We start from the raw sequence: 18,895 nt of genomic DNA on the forward strand, positions 1-18,895 counted from the left end.
GATTGGAAATTCTGTTCAGGTCTCCAACTAAAATCATTTTATAATTTTCAAGTTTAGATATATAAAAAAAATGTTTTATAGTTTTATGATGGAATCTCAAATTTTACATCGTGTTTTTATTAACAGACAAAAATAGTTAGGGAAAAAAACTTTATTTAAAAATTTGTAAGGCAGCATATTCGATACCTACTGGTCTTAAAAGATTAGTGAGATTTTGCCTGCTTCTCGAAGAGAATTTCCATAATCTGCGCGAAAGAAAGAGTCCAGTTAATCCGTCGGATTTTATTTTGACACTGGCATATATCCACCGGTGTTAAATCAGACAACCGCAGCTAACTCATTTATTTCCTCTAAGGATATCGGAAGGCCATGTCTGAGAAGGCCAATTTAACAAAGGTATCAGCTGCTTGAAAGTGAAATCATAATCCAATAAGATGCCAATTTCTGTGGCTGCATTAGTGGTAAACAATTAAACCATTGACCAAACACATGATGGAAACAAAGATACAAACAAACAGAATAAGTAATCTAATTGCGCGCGCGCACACACACACACACACACACACACACACACACATATATATATATATATATATATATATATATATAGGTAACAGATTGATAAGTAGCGATCTTTAATTTGTTTTAATCTGTTTAAAAATACTTATGTCAATATATATATAGGTAATAGAACAATAAAATTAAAAATAAAGTTATACAATTTTTTAAAGTGCACACGGACTTTATGGACACCCTATATATATATATATATATATATATATATATATATATATATATATATATATATATATATATATATATATAGAACAATAAAATTAAAAATAACATCCAGTATTAATACATTATAATATAGTTATGTTAATCAAATCATGGGTCAAATATGGGTGGAGATACAGATACATACAATCAGAAAAAAAATCACATACAGACATCAAATAATGTCGTTATATACTAACTGACAAGCCCATTTGGCATAATGGTGATAGTGTAAACTGATGGAGCGGAAGACCACGGTTTAATCATTTTAAAGTTATGATCAAGTATAAGTAGAGTAATCCAAAGAAAAGAGTGACGCCCTCCCCTACACTCAGTTCATTGACCTTGCACTTAGGGATTAATAGGTATAAATAGTGATTAGTATTTAATGCAAAAATGACCATATTCAACCGCCAATTTGGCATAAAGCACTGATAGGAGGATTCCAATATTTTTCCCGATTCCAATGCTATTACCGATTCCGCACTACATTCTCGATTCCGATACAATTACCAATTCCGATTCTTCATGAATCTTTAAATGTTTAACTATAAAGTTACTATTTTCTCGGCTTACCGTAAAAAAAAAATACGTGTTAAATATGTATATATTTTCACAAACGTAAATATACACTTGCGGGTGGAGGTGTCATCTATAGATTTTAGCGTTACTGGTGGTTTAAAATCCATAAATATTTATTATGTTATTATTACTACCTGACATGGAATCTTTGATTTTTAACAAAATCAAATAAAAAACGATGATTAAAAGAATCGTTTTTCGGAATTTTTTTTCGATTCCGATACCCTAAAAGTTCCGATTTTTCCAATTCCCGATTCCGATTAATCGTTCGAACACTAATTCTAAGTCAACGGGCTATAACTTTTACCCGTGTTTAACGGGCTAAAAAGTTTACTTGACTTATAATTCTTAATCATATATTTCAAGGTGTATAGAGTTATATTTTGTTCATGATGAAATAACTTTATTTCATTGGGTGTATATCTAAACGTCACAAAGTCAAAAAAAAAAATGTGTTGCATATATGGCGAAATGTTTGCAGCGTGTTTCAGTGAAAACTAATTTCAATCCGACTGGAAGGATTTTATCATCGTCTAAAGATCAAAACCAAACGAGTGGAAATGAATTTCCTCTACCAGCAGAAGTCTATAGCTATACCATAATGGCACCAGTTTTTGTCAAATTATATTCTTCTTTTTTTCTTTTTTCTATTTTAGCGATACCACATGGAAATAATAATAAAAAAAAAGAATTTAAGATGATGATGAAATGTTTTTTTTTGTTTTTTGTTTTTGTTTTTTGTTTTTTTTGACTCAAAATAAAATTTCCAGATTAGATAAAATAAACGGCGCGCAGTTCCAGGATGATTTCATCAACTTCCAATTACAGTTATCTGCGTTTCTTTCCAATTCCAAGTCAGATGGAATTTGTCCATTTTTGAAGTCTTTTCTATTATATTTTCACCGTTTGATTTTAAAACGATCAACTAGAAAAACGGAAAATGGAATAATCTCTCAAAAGGTAGCAGTCAGTTTAACAAATGAGAAGTTTGCATGTCAAAGAATAATTCCGCGTTTACATTCAATATTCTATGAAGCAAAATATAGAATAAACATTAAATGCGTCTTAAGAGCATGTTTTTACGATGTCAAATATGAACTGAACGATACATCATTTCTTTCCTTTTAATATTAACGTTGATTTCAGAATAGGAGATACGTCACAAAATTATCCCAACTGAAGATGTATAATACGTATTCAAATAAATACCTTTGTTAACGGCCATACCAAATCATTATCTCCAAACTCATTATCTATGTCTATATATAAAAGAGAATTTGTAATGACAGATTCTGATTTTTTTTAGATCACGATTTGGTTATTCATCGGACTACTTGCGCAAGGGCCCGTGGCGCAGTGGTTAGAGTACTGGAAAAAATCACTTGTAAAAGTGATATTCTCCTGAAGGTTAAAGTTCAATCCTCAGTGTGGGCGAACGAAATATACATTTGCGGATTACTCTATCCAGTCATGGCTGATGAAACAGGGTCACTCTACGCCCGTAAGGTAAATAAAGGGTTCGGCTCGAAATTCCGTCTAAATTCCCGAGTTCGACAAGATAGACCTGAAGAAGGTCGAAGGGTATATCGAAAGAAACGTTGTCATTTCTCCGGCGTGCGACCATGACATATCTGCCGCCTGCGTGCAAATTAGAGATTAAGGGCTAATAGCTTGCCAAGCCTAACACCGTTGCCTCTGCCTTCGCAGTATTTTGTGATAAAGAAGACTACAATTAAGGTGATCTTGGACTTGTAGATTGTTGGTTTGAGCCAGCCCCAGCTACAGTGTAGCGCTCAATTCAGATGTCAGCGTTCGCTGCGGCAAAGGTGTGCTTGATATGCAGGTTCAGGAAAGTCAACTCATTCGGGAAGTGCCGTCTGAACTTGGACAAAAATAAAAATGTCGCCAGTCTTAAAGGATTAATACTTCGGTGATCAAAGGCAGAAAAGATAAAACGTAGTATTAAAACAGATACTACACTTTGTTATTAACAATAGTGGTATTTCTCCAGAAAAAAAAACTTATGGATTTGGACATTTTAAACAATTACTAAGATATTTCTTTAAAAAATCTCAACAATTCTTTCTATAATCGACATCCTAACTTGTTTTAGTTTTTAAAAAGGAACTTCAGACAGTATGAGAAAAGTTTTGTCATGCTATCCAGACACTGCACTGTTTAAGTAATCCCCTCACTAAAGACCCAATAAAAAAATTAGACTGCACACATGCAAATGAAAACGAATACTACCGTTTACTCGGTGCTTGTTCTATCAAATCCTTTCTTAATCAGGTTTGAATTGTTTGAGGTGTGGAGTACCGCCTTGTCGCCTACCCGCCAGTCGAGTTTAGGGCACGTATGATCGAGTGGGAGAACCGCCGACTGTAAACACGACGGTTCTAGGTTCAATCCTTGGCTTGGGAGAGATGCTAGTCTAGCGGCACTGATGAGTTGTGATACAACGAAACATGACTGTATATCGATGACTACAAATATATATATATATATATATATATATATATATATATATATATATATATATATATATATATATATATTAGGTTGGTGCAAAAATGATGTCGTTTTTTACGTTCAACTACATGTACAAAAACGACAATATTTTTACACCAACTTAATATAATTATTTTATTTTTCATGTAAATATAGTCCCATCTTGCTACGAGGTGCAGACTCTTTCGATCATTGTTGAATTATTGATCTAATCAGGCAAGAAAAACTTTGCAAATTAAAAAACGTTGAAGAACTTTTTTAAAAATTAAAAAGAAAATATATAAAAATGTCTACCTAACGATTGTAATGAACAATGAAAGTACACTACTTGTTGCTATTAATCCGATCTTTGTTGTCTAGATTTTGTCAAAACAATATATATATATATATATATATATATATATATATATATATATATATATATATATATATATATATGTATATATATATATATATATATATATACACAAATGCCAGTGCGATGCTGGTTATGTTGGGCGAATATCCTTGCATCTTTTGACTCGTATAAACCAGCATGTTCCATCGAAGATCAGACAAGGGAGGGTGGGTTCTGGTGGTCTCCTTCCTACTGCAGCCTTGGACTCTGCTATTGGCCAGCATTTGGTTGACAACCCGTGTTGTGCCGATAGATATTAAATAGAATGGTTCGAGGTGCTACATAGAGCGGACTCCAGAAACCATTTAAAGATTTTGGAGTCTGTCTCTATTGCAGTGCGTCAACCTTCTTTGTGTCGGCAAAAGGAAACATCAAACGCATTGTTTCTCTTTGGAGAACTTTGAATCTTTTCTCCGCCCCCCCTCGTTGTGCCAATATTTTAATCGTTTTTAAACGTTAATAAATTTATTTTAGTGTCCCCGTACTTTTGGCACATTCAATAAGTTCCCCATTAGAACTCTTTATTTTCGACATAATATTATTTGGTACGCTATCGATTTTCTCCTGATGAGATGATAGCTGAAAGACCTCTTGAGAAACTTCCGCCTATTTTATTCAAAACTATATATATATATATATATATATATATATATATATAGAGAGAGAGAGAGAGAGAGAGAGCAGAATTTTTTAGATGCGTATATGAATTTAGTCGGTCTGTCACACTTATGTTCCAAATTATCACTTTCATCACTAAACGTGTATGTTGAATGGACGCGTCTTACCGTACATTCTTTTTAATAGCAATCGAACTGTGAACTAAATCACGACTGAAATAATGTCTCTTTGATTCCGAAATTACGTTTCAGGCGATTTAAGAACTTCTGAACTTTTGACCTTGCAAATAAAACTTTGATGTTTTTTGTTCTCACCGTTGGCAGGGTAAAAACCAATCTGATTTAATTTAACTTTATTGCCGTCTCTATATTCCCATAAAACTATTTGAAAGGTGATTAAATTGTCATTAACCACATTTTTCATAATTTTTTTTCTTGTTTTTTTTTTTTTTGTTTTGATTTTTGTGGACAGTCAAAAGAAAAAAACAAACATTTATTTTGATTCGTTTCTTTGTTTTGAGATTTTAACTTGACAGCCATTATGAAAATAAACAACTAATCGAGCAGATCTTGTTTCAAGTTCTTTCCTAATAAAATTGACTTTCTACCATTTTGCACAAACATACAGATAAGGTTTGATTTGATTTATGCCGGTTTGCGGCAAATCAACATTTTCTTAAACACGGAAACAAATATAGGTTGTACTAGCAGGGTGACCAAACGTTGTCCGGGATTGAATGATGCTCAGCGAATGTTTCACACTTCTGTGTTTTTATTGTCATCGAAAATCGGTGAAATCGCACATTTTTCAATCAAATTGATTGTTTGCTCAAGTTTATGGCCTATTGCGGTGTAGTGGGAGGAAAATCACTTGCCCTCTCGCAGAGACTTAGTCCACATTACATTGTAGTCTACATTGCACTGTAGAAAACTTAATGCTCATTTTATATAATTATTTTTATATATAATGGATTGAATTAAATTTTTAAATGCAAAAGTTAAGTATCATACATCACTTGTGCTCTTAACAGAAACATTCATTTTGAACGCCCCTCAGTCATATCAAAGAACCTACTATTGATTTTATATATCTGCCCTTACTGCTTCTCCGGTACCAGTGAATTGGATTTCAGATTAAGTGAAAAAGTCAATTATCATGGTTCAATTGTACTTTAAACAGAAACATTCATTTCGAAGGCGACGCTGTCATATCAAAGAACTTACTGTTGGTTTAATATGTCAAAACTTTCTGCTTGTGTGGTAAGAAAACTTCTCAAATGCAATTGTGATGTTAGGCTGTGTAAGGTGTTAACTTTCTTCAGAGTTGTTTTTTCCTTCTTTCGCCAGATTATTTCAATTATCGATTATCGATACTTTTCGAAGACACTGCCAGCCACAGCCAGCTAAGAACACTGCAAGCCACATGAAGTACTTTTGTGTGAAATTTTTGTGTGAAAATGGCGGAGCCATTTTTGAGTCTATAGAGAACTCACTCTCACACACGCACGCGCGCACACACGCACACACACGCACATACACAAAGTTCCTTTTTATATTTGACTAGCGGGGGTACCCGGCGATGCCCGGGTGTTTTGAGGTGTGTGTGGTTTTGGGTAAATCAAACTAAACTAAAATAATAAAAAAGTTTTGGTAGGTGAGTATGAGGATCGAACCCGAACCCTTGAGGCAAAGTTGGAAATGAAAGTGTGAAAAAAAAAACGTGCGACGTTAACCATTGGGCCACCGAGACATAAAACTTAGACACCTTTGAATTTATTTATTTAACTATTAAAAACAGGTGCCCGCAATAAAATTTAAATCTGCTGCTTCCATTTGACCTAATTCAGAAGGTCAACTAGAAGTCACGCAATTAACTTTTGCTACGAGGCAGCGTTTGGGTTTGTTTACCCAAATTTGACTGTTTTCCCCCAACAGATATTGGAGAGGGGGAAACCAACTCCCAATTATCCAGATTGAATAGCAATTGTCTGATATACAACATTGATCAAGCTGATTGCTTCTGGACGTTTCCCGGCGCGATGCCGGGAAAGCTCGCTTAGCTTTGAATTAGTTTCGCTTTTTATACGAAAAAGCCTAATCAACATGCGAGAAGCCAAAATAGTAATAATTTTGTAAAAGTCCATGTAAATAAATCTATACACTACATGCGTTCTAGATATTATTATCTATGGCCTATATAAATATTTCTAAGCGATCGTTACCCCCCTTCGGGAGCGTGTGTGAGAAAAGCCTTTGCCAGATATACACGAAATGGTCGCACACATTTTTCCTTTTATATATATAGACTAGCGGGGGGGTACCCAGCGTTGCCCGAGTGTTTGTAGGTGTGTGTGGTTGTTAATGAAAAGCTAAGAATAAGCGAAGTAAAAAAAGAAAGCATAAAAACAAAGCGGGGGTACCCGGAGGGGGGGGGCTAATCAAAACATCGAAAAAAAAACAAAAACAACTAACGTAAGGCAAACGAACGATGTTAAATGTAAAAATCGAAAAAACAAAAAAGAAAACAGAAAAACGAATGTTAAAACAAAAAAAAACACGTTAAAAATGGCTTAAATAAGCCTGTTTCGATATTAAGATTTAAAAAATCTGTGGGTACGAAGTAAAAAAAAAACAGAAAAACAAACGTTACGTGAAAAATGGCTGGTTCAATATTTAAATTTAAAAAATCGAAAAAAAAAAAGACATCTCACATCACGATTCGCACCCAAAACGTTTAGATAACGAACCAACGCACTAACCAACTGACCTAACACAGCGTACATGAAAGTTAGTCAGTTCTTCAACTATCTAAACTAAATCAGGGCATGACGTCATCTGACGCATGCATAGAAGCGGTCGTCGTCACGAGGGGACGGTTTTTGTTGACCCCCTGTCGAAAATTGTCGATTTCCGGGTGAAAAAATTAACATTTCTGACCAATTTCTCGATATTTTTCAGGCGAAGGATGCGGCTTTAATATGATACCGAGTTTGTGAATTTTCGTCGGGTCTGTCGAAAGTTTTTAGCGGACACACAAACACACATACAAACATACAAACATACATACATACATACATACATATACACATTTTCGCTTTTATATATATAGATAACAAAGATTTATTTAGATTATTCTGACTAGTGTTCTCATCTTCAGTGTTATTCTCACAATGTTTCAGCCGATGTAACCTCCGACCTTCTTCATATGTATTGTAAGAACTCGGTCATAGCTGACAGAACGAGAGCATGCTACACCCGTAAATTAAATAAGAGAGTCCGAGTTCGCCAGATAGATTTCCAATTTTGACAAGGTACATTTGATGATGGTTGGAGGTTACATCGCAAGATGAGAACAGTAGTCTCAATAATCAAAAAAAAAAATCCAATCTTCAAAATTCAGAAACAAAATGCACGTTTGATAAGTCTCGAGTGCTATTCTCACAACTGATATAACCTCCGACCTTCTGCGGGTGTATCTTTTAAGACGTTTAGCCGGTCGTGGCTGACGGAACGAGAATATGCTATCTGTGTTGATTAAATAAAGGGTGCCGTTCGAAGTTCCGTGCAGATTCCGGAGCTCGACAGAAAGATTCAGGAATTTGACAAGATACACTTGAAGATGGCCGGAAAGTATATCGAGAGAAACGTTGTGAGTATAACACTCAAGATGAGAACGGTAGTCCAAATAATTCAAGTAATACAAAATTATCGATCCTCATCTCAAAAATTCAGAAAAAAAGACATGTATACCATTAGTATTAGTCTGATTTGCATAGAATTCATTGAATCTGTCATTTGGCAACATATAACTGTAACGTTATTTGGGAACCAACACGTTTGTATGCCTCAGTTGCAAAGCAGACCAAGAATAGAAAAGAACTTCAACTCGAATTTTCTTTTTGTTGTTTTTGTACAACGACATTTATTTAATCATTCTATCGTTACATTTGCGACGTCCCTCACGTGATTGTCTCCTAAAACGTCATCCACGCTTCTAATGTGATCTCAAACGTTATTTCCGTCCCTAAAGTAATCTCCATTTTAAAGTCTTTATTTTTTTTTTACCGGTATATAATAGTGTGCACTAATGATCAAGTGACCAGATTTAACAAATTGTACTTAATGCTGTCTTGCTAAACACAGTATTATAAGAACAGGATCCAGAGCAAGTGGAGTAATCATAAGAATGCGCCTTGATATAGCAACAAATAAAAGGGAACCTTCTAGTAGTTTGTGACTATACTAGAAGACTTAGATTTCGAATGGCTTTAGATTAATATGTTTGTGTCGGGGAGTGCGTATGCGAGAAAAGTTACTTGTTTGTGAATTTATGTTGAATTTTACAAGGACATTAAATTCTTTGTTCCAACTGCCCTAATCCATCTCGATTGAAACCATCATCATGTATCCATTGCTACACTACTGACCACAACCCCATCTACTACCCTAGCACTCTCCACTACAAGACCACCACGCATCTTTTTTTCTTTTCTTTTTTTTAAGATTCATTGAAAAGGTTGAATTGTTTGATTTGTACTACAGTTTATATCGCATTCTACGTGTCGCTAGCACCAGTTCATCTTAAATGCTGCTGTTCATTCTCATTGCGTCATATCCTCTCTACAGAAAGCTCTTTTCTCGAGACGTCTTTGCTGGTTCGGCCATACTCTTCATCCTTAATATGGGGTTCGTGTTGCTTCATGCGACAAAGGAGGCAACAGTGAAAAAAGAAAATATTACTAGTGGCAGCATGGCCCCGACCAGTTTCGTACATGCGACCCGACACGATCCTGAACAACTCCGTCAATTCGAATCCGAACACCAACGATTCGACACTACACGACACAATCCCAAACAACCCCATCGATTTGAACCCAAACACCAACGATTTGACAGAGCACGACACTATCCTGAAAACTCCATTAGTTCGAATTCGAACACCGACGATTCGACGCAACATGACACGATCCTGAACAACTTCGTCGATTTGAACACGAACACTGACGATTCGACACGTCATGACAGGATCCCGAACAACTCCGTCGATTCGAACTCGAACACTAATGATTCGACACAACACGATCCCAAACGAAATGACTCTACCAGAGCAACCTCGGTAGTTACTCTTTAAATGACTGGTAACGGCTTTTTATAGCCCTTGGACGAATTTTTCGCCGTAGGTAGACATTGAAATACAATTCTTGAGCGTTTCTATGCATGATTGGCACAGTTTGCCGCTGGAATCGTGATTGGTTGACTATCACGCCTAGTTATCATTCAGTCAGGACACGGTAAATTCTCTGGATAGAGCCGGTACAACCGCTCCAGAGTGAATACCGAAACAAGTCAAGTATCACGCTTCTCAGATTCCTTTCTCTTATTCGCACATTCTACCTCGTCCACGAATGTACCATAATGCGCAACGATGTTTCGTAGATAGCAGTTGCTGCAGTGAAATAGATAGAGGAGGAGTATGAGGTAGCAGGAATGGTGACGTTACGCGAAGATAGCAGCAACAGCAGCAGCGGCAGAAGGCGCACAGATTGGAGGGGGTAAGACGTGATGGCATGAACAGCAGGAAACGACAGTAGACAATAAATTTCTGTTGTGAAAATTGGTTGTGTAAAATAGAAAGCCCGGACAGGAAATAAAAGCGTCTCTCAAAAAATTCAAAGTGAGTTCAAATATTTGTTTTATTTGTTTGGCACTTCGATGGGGTCGACAGACAAGAGGAAGCAGGAAATGAGAACCCGCTCTATAACATTACACTATTCAATCCACGTCTACATTACAAGGGAATCGCTACAGAAGTTTTCAACTAACCAACAAGTTCATATTACAACACCCACTATGTTTCCACTACCCACAAACTTTCATCTATCCTAGAAATCCACCCCTTAGCCTGCTATCTCAAATTTTGGATTTTTGACGCTTGATCGTAACAATACTGTATAAATATGAACTCTGTTGCTTCATCATATTATTTTTGATAAAGTCAGTTCTTACGGCGCCTAAAATAATTTTATAAAATCGATTTCAAGCCCTAGGTGTGGCTATTAAGGAAACGCACTTGTTTGTGCATTCCTGTTGAATTCTCCCGGGACAATAAATCTTTTATCCGCCTTTATTGCCAATCATCAAATACTTTACAATTTCGTTATGTACCAGTAAAATGACACCGTTGGAAATTCAAATAGAATTTTTATTTCACTGTTAAGAGAAGTCATTTCCGTTTTAAGGAAGTTATCAACTATTTTTCATATAAAATGTTTTTTCAATCGATTTTTTTTTTAATTTATTAACTTTTCCGACTTCTTGTTTTATTTTTATTCTTAATGCCTATCTTTCTGTCTATTCCTCTTTTTTCTCTCTCTCTCTCTCTCTCTCTTATTCCATTTCATTTCTTTAATTATCTCGTCTCTCTCTCTCTCTCTCTTTCTCTCTCTCGCGTGAAGGTCTCCCCTTTCTCCCTTTCTATTTTATTTTTGTATATCTTTTTTATTCCAGTATCTTTTTTAATTTACTTTACTTTCTCTCTCTCTCTCTCTCTCTCTCTCTCTCTCTCTCTCTCTCTCTCTCTCTATATATATATATATATATATATATATATATATATATATATATATATATATATATATATATATATATATATATAATCTTCGTAACTGGAAGGAACGGCTGCGTGTGTCGGTTACACGAACCATGTAAGTTGTCTAAGATGATGTTTTTATAAATTTTTAAGGTAAACATCTGAAGATTACGTGACTAAATATGCAGCAGTGACATAATTTTGTAGATTTGTTCGACGAAATACGAAACAATATTGTGACAGATTCTTTTTGAAAATAATAAATGACCAACTGAAAAACTTGATATTTGTAACTTGCAAAATTATCATGCTACACGATATATATCTATATCTATCTCAATATATATATATATATATATATATATATATATATATATATATATATATATATATATATATATATATACGAAAGTTGTTCCAAAAGTAGTGCATCCCATTTTCATTCCGCCAAATTAGACCAGAAGGGATTGCAAATTGCATTGCTATAATTTTATTAATGTCTTTATCTCTAATTTATTTTACTCTCTCTCTCTCTCTCTCTCTCTCTCTCTCTCTCTCTCTCTCTCTCTCTCTCTCTGTATATATATGTGTGTGTGTGTGCTTGCGTGTGTGTGTATTCATAACGAGATCAAGCGTTAGCCACAGTTTCCGATAACTTCGAATGAATTAAAATCAAACAAAAAGAAGTTTGAATTATCTACTAAAACCAAACCCTTAGAGGCTTCAGTCTCTCTGTACAAGAGTTTGTCAGGAGACCCTGGTATTAGTATACTTCACTCTATAAGCAAATATTCAAAATAACAGTATTCGTGTGAAGCCCTCTGCAGAACAAAGATGGCGGTAGTAGATCCAATCGGTGAAGAGTCAATGCACAAGTTACGATAAGTAGTTGTTCAGTCGTGTTAAGACGGAGACTGATAGCGAACTGACTGGAATCCAAAATTAGATATTTTTATAATGAGGTCGGAGGCTTCTGATTGGTAGATTGTCTCAAGGTGTAGTTTGAAATAAGATCGTCCAAATTCTATGAATCATGCCTCCACATATAGCAGAAACATTTTAACAATTCGAAACCCAAATAAGATCCACTCGACAATACACTGAGCCACATAGGGAATGCTGCATCTTCTCCAAGTGATGCTGCCTATAGCAATCCCACTACGCAGGATTAATCCATCAGACTAGATGAATCCGGTACGACAAAGAGGCCGCTAAAAAGATATTCTAAAAATGGCTCTGTTCTATGGCTACCCACTGAGGGGCGCCTCAACATAAATTTTTTTGTAGCAAAAGTTGCGCAATCTCCTGACACACCTCTCCTGAGTCGACAGAGTTTTTATTCTAGTTGCAAGTATAAAAGTTCTGGGTGGCTGGAAATAATGCCGGGATAACCAGAAAGCACACACAGGGCCTAGTGGTCCTCAAAATTGTCACTCATCTGGTACTGGATAGGCTCATCGTTGTTTACCTTCGGCGATCTTTCGAGAACCACTTTGCCAACGTGATTATGCCGTATATCCTCTCCCCACAAAAAAAGGGTCCTGGATATCCAGGACCCTTTTTTTGCAATTTTTTGCAAGGCCTGGAATGGTGGACCTCCTAGGTATTACCCAGGCGGCGTACCTCAGTCCAATAGGTGCTGGGTCGGTTCCCGGCCCCTCACCTGTTGGGCTGAGTGTCAAGTGACGAATCCTTGACGAGTACTACTACCCTGTCTCCCTGCACCCCGAAGCCGCTAGGAGACCTTCCCGATCAGACAAGTGATGGGGGTAGATATTTATTTGCTGCCCACCTCAGCAAAATGTGGCACAAGGCCGGAAAGTGGGAACCCCGCAGGCTCCCCTAAAGGAGGGGCACTCCTGCAATTTTAAAAATTGCCTGAGTAACCCCGTCGGCATTCCCCGGTCGGGGCGCCTCAGGCAGCAAGCAATAAACTTGCCCCACCGGAAAGCCCGGTGGCAAGGCCTGGGAGGGTGGACCTCCTAGGTATTACCCAGGCGGTGTACCTCAGTCCAACAGGTGCTGGGCCGGTTCCCGGCCCCTCACCTGTTGGGCTGAGTGTCAAGTGACGAATCCTTGACGAGTACTACTACCCTGTCTCCCTGCAGCCGAAGCCGCTAGGAGACCTTCCCGATCAGAAAAGTGATGGGGGTATGCCGCCAATGATTTCGACGATCGTTTTTATAACCACAAGTTATAATAAACAACCAATCAGAAGTTTCCAATGTTACTATAAAAATTGTCGAATTTTGGATTAAATTAGTTCGCCGTCGTCTCCGTCACGAACCTGCATTTGATTCTTCGCCACCTCTTTGTTACTAGTAATTACTAAACACTTAAGATCGGAACTGCGCTGAATCTTCGCCGCCATCTTTGTTACTAGGAATTACTTAACACTCAGGATTGGAACTGCACTGATTCTTCGGCGCCATCTTTGTTCAACATAATATCTCAACAATTAACAATCGTCAACTGTTTTTTAAATGAAATGTTTTATTTCTTTGAATTAATGAACAATTATTTATTTCATATTTATATATGAAGATAAGAATAATGGTCTGAAGAAAGAAAATGATACTAATAACTAATACTCATCTAAAAAAAAAATCACTTATCCATGTACGTACATCTCACATCCATATCCTGAGTATTAATGAGAAGGAAAATAAAAGGACAAACAAGTGAAGCATGCATGGTTACCCGTGAGTGCACAGGGAACGAGGCATAAAAAATGACTAAGTTCAGCATCTCCCCCATTTAGCTCCAAAAGTCCCCAGGGGATGTCAAATTCTGGTAAAAATAAACAAACGGTACCGTTTTAAGCCTTAACATATGTAAATTTGAGTTCTGCACCATGCAAAAAAAGAAATGACTAAGTTCATCATTTAACCCCCACCCATGTAGCCCCAAAGGTCTCCAAGGCCTTAACATATTTCCGTTCGAGTTCAGCAAAACTGCTAAATAGACATACACAGAAAATTTTGGACAAATATGGTAAAATAGTCGCAAAAATGGAGTGGTTTTATTAACCATTAAAGAGCCCATGAGGCACATCCAAGAGTTATCGCGAAGTTTAGACAAACAAAATCATATAGAAATCAATTAGTTACAACTTTTTAGAAAGTTTTATAAAAATCCAAGGCATTAATTTTTTTGATAGTCACAAAAGTGTCAATTTTAGCCATTTTAACCCAAAAGGAATCTCTGGGGGACAACCGGAGTTTTCACGGAAAATCTGTTCTGTTACTTTTGTACTCCTATCATGTTTAATGTTTGTGCAAAAATTCCAAGGCGTAGTTATTGAGAAAAATGCGGACAGACGAACGGACGAACGGACAAGTGTGAATTTACAGGTTCACCCTCCTTTTGTTGTGGGACCAATAATTATAATGCCTGTATTATGGTTCCGAAACTTAATAGTTAAAAATGGAAAGGTTGATTTGTATAAGGTTGAGCCAATAAATAGATCAGCTATGCAATAAATAAATGTTATCATATCCAGGAAAAGCTATTTTTATACCTACCTAGCTAATTGTGTGTGTTTTAAGTAGGTTTAAATGCTCTTTTTTAATCTCAAATATTCACTTTTATATTTTTATATAAAAACGTAAAATAAGCAGAAGTTCTTAGTCATTTTAAAAATGATTGTTTAAAAAAAAGCTGCCTAAATACACACAATTCGTAGGTGTGTGTCCGTAGGTGTGTTAATACAAATGTGTGTGCGTTTATACACAATTTTTTTTTTTTTGTATACGTGATTTATTTGTATATTTGATTTTTTGTATCTTTGTTTTTTGTATATTTAATTTTTTGTATATTTCACTTTTTTGTATATTTGATTTTTTGTATATTTGATTTTTTGTATATTTGATTTTTTGTATATTTGATTTTTTGTATATTTGATTTTTTGTATATTTGATTTTTTGTATATTTGATTTTTTTGTATATTTGATTTTTTTGTATATTTGATTTTTTGTATATTTGATTTTTTGTATATTTGAAAAATCAAATATACAAAAAATCAAATATACAAAAAATAAAATATACAAAAAAATCAAATATACAAAAAAATCAAATATACAAAAAAATCAAATATACAAAAAAGTATATTTGATTTTTTGTATATTTGATTTTTTTGTATATTTGATTTTTTGTATATTTGATTTTTTGTATATTTGATTTTTTGTATATTTGATTTTTTATATATTTGATTTTTTGTATATTTGATTTTTTGTATATTTGATTTTTTGTATATTTGATTTTTTGTATATTTGATTTTTTTGTATATTTGATTTTTTGTATATTTGATTTTTTTGTATATTTGATTTTTTTGTATATTTGATTTTTTTGTATATTTGATTTTTTTGTATATTTGATTTTTTTAGATATTTGATTTTTTGTATATTTGATTTTTTTGTATATTTGATTTTTTTGTATATTTGATTTTTGTATATTTGATTTTTTGTATATTTGATTTTTTGTATATTTGATTTTTTTGTATATTTGATTTTTTGTATATTTGATTTTTTTGTATATTTGATTTTTTGTATATTTGATTTTTGTATATTTGATTTTTTGTATATTTGATTTTTTGTATATTTGATTTTTTTGTATATTTGATTTTTTGTATATTTCATTTTTTGTATATTTGATTTTTTGTATATTTGATTTTTTGTATATTTGATTTTTTTGTATATTTGATTTTTGTATATTTGATTTTTTGTATATTTGATATTTTGTATATTTGATTTTTTGTATATTTGATTTTTTTGTATATTTGATTTTTTGTATATTTGATTTTTTTGTATATTTGATTTTTTTGTATATTTGATTTTTTGTATATTTGATTTTTTGTAAATTTGATTTTTTTGTATATTTGATTTTTTGTATATTTGATTTTTTGTATATTTGATTTTTTGTATATTTGATTTTTTTGTATATTTGATTTTTTGTATATTTGATTTCTTGTATGTTTGATTTTTTGTATATTTGATTTTTTGTATATTTGATTTTTTGTATATTTGATGTTTTGTATATTTAATTTTTTTGTATATTTGATTTTTTGTATATTTGATTTTTTGTATATTTGATTTTTTGTATATGTGATTTTTGTATATTGGATTTTTTTGTATATTTCATTTTTTGTATATTTGATTTTTTTGTATATTTGATTTTTGTATATTTGATTTTTGTATATTTGATTTTTTTGTATATTTGATTTTTGTATATTTTATTTTTTGTATATTTGATTTTTTGTATATTTGTTAGTTTTTTGTATATTTGATTTTTGTATATTTGATTTTTTGTGTATTTGATTTATTTGTATTTTTGATTTTTTGTAGATTTGATTTTTTGTATATTTGATTTTTGGTATATTTGAGTTTTTGTATATTTGATTTTGTATATTTGATGTTTTTGTATATTTTATATTTTTGTATATTTGATTTTTTTGTATATTTGATTTTTTGTATATTTGATGTTTGTATATTTGATTTTTGTATATTTGATTTTTTGTATATTTGATTTTTTTGTATATTTGATTTTTTTGTATATTTGATTTTTTGTATATTTGATTTTTTGTATATTCGATTTTTGTATATTTGATTTTTTGTATATTTGATTTTTTGTATATTTGATTTTTGTGTATATTTGATTTTTTGTATATTTGATTTTTGTATATTTGATTTTTTGTATATTTGATTTTTGTATATTTGATTATTTTGTATATTTGATTTTTTGTATATTTGATTTTTGTATATTTGATTTTTTGTATATTTGATTTTTTGTATATTTGATTTTTGTATATTTGATTTTTGCATATTTGATTTTTGTATATTTGATTTTTTGTATATTTGATTTTTTGTATATTTGGTTTTTGTATATTTGATTTTTTTGTATATTTAATTTTTTGTATATTTGATTTTTTGTATATTTGATTTTTTTGTATATTTGATTTTTTGTATATTTGATTTTTGTATATTTGATTTTTGTATATTTGCTTTTAGTATATTTGATTTTTTTGTATATTTGATTTTTTGTATATTTGATTTTTTGTATATTTTATTTTTGTATATTTGATTTGTGTATATTTGATTTTTGTATATTCGATTTTTTGTATATTTGATTTTTTTTATATTTCATTTTTTTGTATATTTGATTTTTTTGTATATTTGATATTTTTTATTTTTTATTTTTTGTATATTTGATTTTTTTGTATATTTGATTTTTTGTATATTTGATTTTTTGTATATTTGCTTTTTTGTATATTTGATTTTTTTGTATATTTGATTTTTTGTATATTTGATTTTTTGTATATTTGATTATTGTGTATTTTTGATTTTTTGTATATTTGATTTTTTGTATATTTGATTTTTGTATATTTGATTTTTTGTATATTTGATTTTTTGTATATTTGATTTTTTTATATTTGATTTTTTGTATATTTGATTTTTTGTATATTTGATTTTTGTATATTTGATTTTTCGTATATTTGATTTTTGTATATTTGATTGTTTGTATGTTTGATTTTTGTGTATTCGATTTTTTGTATATTTGATTTTTTGTATACTTGATTTTTTGTATATTTGCTTTTTGTATGTATGTTTCATTTTTTTGTATATTTGATTTTTGTATATTCGATTTTTTGTATATTTGATTTTTTTGTATATTTGATTTTTGTATATTTGATTTTTTGTATATTTGATTTTTTGTATATTGGATTTTTTGTACATTTGATTTTTTGTATATTTGCTTTTTTTATGTATGTTTCATTTTTTTGTATATTTGATTTTTGTATATTCGATTTTTTGTATATTTTATTTTTTGTATATTTGATTTTTCATATATTTGATTTTTGTATATTCGATTTTTTGTATATTAGATTTTTTGTATATTTGATTTTTTGTATATTAGATTTTTTGTATATTTGATTTTTGTATATTTGATGTTTTGTATATTTGATTTTTGTATATTTGATTTTTTGTATATTTGATTTTTTTGTATATTTGATTTTTTGTATATTTGATTTTTTGTATATTTGATTTTTGTATATTTGATTTTTTGTATATTTGATTTATTTGTATATTCGATTTTTTGTATATTTGATTTTTTGTATATTCGATTTTTTGTATATTCGATTTTTTGTATATTTGATTTTTGTATATTTGATTTTTTGTATATTTGATTTATTTGTATATTCGATTTTTTGTATATTTGATTTTTTTGTATATTTTATTTTTTGTATATTTGATTTTTTGTATATTTGATTTTTGTATATTTGATTTTTTGTATGTTTGATTTTTTGTATATTTGATTTTTTGTATATTTGATTTTTTGTATATTTGATTTTTGTATATTTGATTTTTTGTATATTTGATTTTTGTATATTTGATTTTTTGTGTATTTGATTTTTTTGTATATTTG

This window comes from Euprymna scolopes, chromosome 27 (genome assembly GCF_053919585.1).
Source record: "Euprymna scolopes isolate OS-2025 chromosome 27, ASM5391958v1, whole genome shotgun sequence".
Taxonomy (NCBI): Eukaryota; Metazoa; Mollusca; class Cephalopoda; order Sepiida; family Sepiolidae; genus Euprymna; species Euprymna scolopes.